The following is a 2,974-nucleotide window of genomic DNA, read 5'->3' as shown; positions in this document are numbered from 1 at the left end:
ACATGCTTTTATCAATAAACTTATAACACTGAATTTTCTATTTCTCTTTCTCCCCTATTAGAATGTCTATATTTTACTTGTCTTTGTTTTCCCAGAGTCTAACACAAATCTGGTTGGTTAAACCCAACATTTATTTTGCAGTGATGAAAGCTGTATACATAGGCAATTATACAGATTTTTTTTTTCTTTCCTTAAAAGGCTTATTCTCTTTTGATCCTTTAACTCTTCGGTCTAGTTTTGGGATACATGAGACCATCAGAAATTCAGGTTAAAAAAGTGTCACGAAACTCAAAAAATGGAATCGCCTCTGAAAAAACGTTGCAAGCATGCAGCCAGTCAGGGCGAAGAGACAGCGGAAGCAGAGAAGCTCCTTGATTGCCACTCTCGGCCTGGCGATCCATGGCGAGAGAGGGGGGAAAGAGGCGCGGGTCGCGGCCTGGCGGCTCTCTTAAGAGTCTGCCTTCCTCTCTTTGGGAAAGGGTTTCTTCCCCTCTGCGCGTGGACGAGTCCAGGGCGGCAGCCCACTCAGAGGAGGAGCTACGGTGCGGACCGCCCTCTGGCACCGCCCTCCTTCCTGAGGCCCCGCCCCACGGCCCCGCCCTGTCCCCGCCCAGTTCTGAGATTCCCGCCCCGCCATGCGCTTCCGCCCCGGGGCTCCGCCCTGCGGCCCCGCAAGGCTTAGGCTTGTGCGGGGCGGAGCCTCGACAAGGGCACTTCCTGCTCCTCCCCTTCCTCGACTGAGACGTTTTCCTCAGTGGTCCCGGCTCTTTCGCGGTAACCTGAACTCGAGGACGGGCTGGAGGATGGCCGAGACTGACCCATGGCCTACCCCCATTAGGTCCCCGTCCGGTTCGGAGGTCGGGCTGCGACGGGTGGCTTTGGGCTTGGGTCGCCTCTCAGGCTCATCACCTGTCGGGAGGGGGGGTCCCGGAGGTCCGTTTGGGCATTTCCTCCCCTTGGCTCCCGAGCCCGACCCAAGTGGAAATGATAGGTAGGGGAGTAGGTAAATAGATTGTTGGAAAGGGAAGAATGCGGCTGAATTAGGAAGTGTCTAATCGAAGGAAAATTAGGAAGCAAAGACTTGAGAGAGTTCTAAATTTTTCTGAAGCGAATTCGTCAGTTAAGGCATACAAATGCTAAAAATTACCATCTAATTATAAAGTTATTATAGCCCACAGGATGTCTGTTCATTACAGTGGACACCTGACCTGACACTTGCAGACAAAGTTGGGAGGCAATATTTAGAGAAATGCAGGTATGAAGCAGGAAAATGGTGTGTTGATGTTTTCACGTTTCCCTTCAGGTATCTGAAAGATAGTGGTGGAAAAACTCCCTAAGAATATATACCCAGACACAATCAAGAATGACCTGAAGCCACTGCCATCTAGGTTTCTCCATGTCTGACGTCAGACTGTATTCACAGCAAGTAATTGGCTGGTGTAAGCCCTCGTGATAAAAATGAAACCAGATGATTTAGCACGTAGTTTTCTGCCTGTGCTATGGGAAGCTGAAAACGTTGCTTTCACACTGCTTGTAGGGAACTTAAAGTGGGTATGTGTATGGGGGTAGGGGTGGATACCTGCCTCTAGTGCTAAGGATTGTACCGCAGTAATTATAGAAGCTATTCTCCCGCTGTAAGAATAAATGACCATAGAATGCTGATTGACAACACAGAAGAAAGTAGAGTTTAAAGAGGTGTAGAATTCCATTAATTTAAAATTGTCAGCATAGATAGTTGCTGTGATTTTTTGCCTAACTATCCCTAGTGAAACTTTGTCCTGTAGAAATAATTCAGCAGTTGGTAGCAGAGTGAAAGGTAAACATAATCATATATGTCCATCACCCTGACAAGGACAAGGTGAAAATCCTTAGTTTAAGCATCCATGCAAATCAGTTTCTCTGTTCTTTTTGCCTCTGACATAACAGATGGGTGAACATGGTTAACAGCCCGAATTAAGGTATAACTTAGGAGAAAAGGAGAGTTCATAGATTTCTCTTGAGAAACCCAAGGTAGAAATTTAGAAATGTGAGGTGTATTTTTATCCCACTTAGAAATAAAAGGTGAACTGAAAACTAGCTGTATTCTGGTTACTCGTGGTTCCCTGAACAACTATTATTTCACTTTCACAACTCTATGAGATAGCCATTATCATTTTACAGAAAGAAAAACTGAGGCTTTTGAAGTTAAGGTAACTTGCCTAAGGTCACATTGCTGCTAAGTGGCCAATTTAGGATTGAACTCAGGTCATCCATTTCACCAAATTAAAAATCATGCAGTTGAGCAACCACCTTCCACATGTGAGGTCCCAGGTTTGGTTCCTGGTGCCTCCTAAAGAGACAAAAATCAAGCAAAGTGCAGACAATGAGCAAGAAACAAAACAAAGCAATGAGCAGACAATGAGCAAAAAAAACAACAAGCAGACACTAAGCAAAAACAAGCAAGACAATGAGCAAACAACAAGCAGACAGCAAGCAAAAACAATCAGCAAACAGATGAGGGAGCCACCTGGGGGGAGAGAGGGGGAATCATGCAGGGAGCTGATGTGGCCTAAGCAGTTGAGTGCCTGCTTCCCACATGGGAGATCCCAGTTTGGTTCCTGATGCCTCCTTCAAAACAGAAAAACAGCAAACATGAAAAAACTAACTCATGGGCACCGATGTGGTTCAGTGGTTTAGCACTGATTTCCCACATACAAAGGTCCCAGTTTCAATCCTCTGCCCAGTACCTCAAAAAAAGAAAAAAAAGCATGCAGAGGGAAGCAGATGTAACTCAATGGTTGAGCACCTGTTTCCCATGTATGAGGTCCTAGGCTCAGTCCCTGGTACCTCCTTAAAAAAATCATGCAGAATGCAGATATATACATTTGTCTGAGTGCATCAAGTTGAACAGTTAAAATGGGTGCATTTTATTGTATGTAAATTATACTCTATAAGAGTTGATTTTTTAAAAATCAAAAGATCGTTGAAGCTTGGT

The 2,974-nt window shown here is 45.2% G+C and overlaps 1 long non-coding RNA gene across 1 annotated transcript; it reads left to right on the top strand.

Moving 5' to 3' along the window:
- The first annotated feature begins 723 nt into the window (after positions 1–723).
- On the top strand, positions 724–1,476 carry LOC131273968 (uncharacterized). Its single transcript, XR_009181153.2, has 2 exons — positions 724–857; positions 1,304–1,476. It is a non-coding gene; the product is annotated as an uncharacterized lncRNA (long non-coding RNA).
- The last annotated feature ends 1,498 nt before the right edge of the window (positions 1,477–2,974 follow it).

The sequence above is a fragment of the Dasypus novemcinctus genome, chromosome 17 (genome assembly GCF_030445035.2).
Source record: "Dasypus novemcinctus isolate mDasNov1 chromosome 17, mDasNov1.1.hap2, whole genome shotgun sequence".
NCBI lineage: Eukaryota > Metazoa > Chordata > Mammalia > Cingulata > Dasypodidae > Dasypus > Dasypus novemcinctus.
The sequence above is the reverse complement of the archived record's forward strand: the minus strand, read 5'-3'. Positions and strand labels throughout refer to the sequence as shown.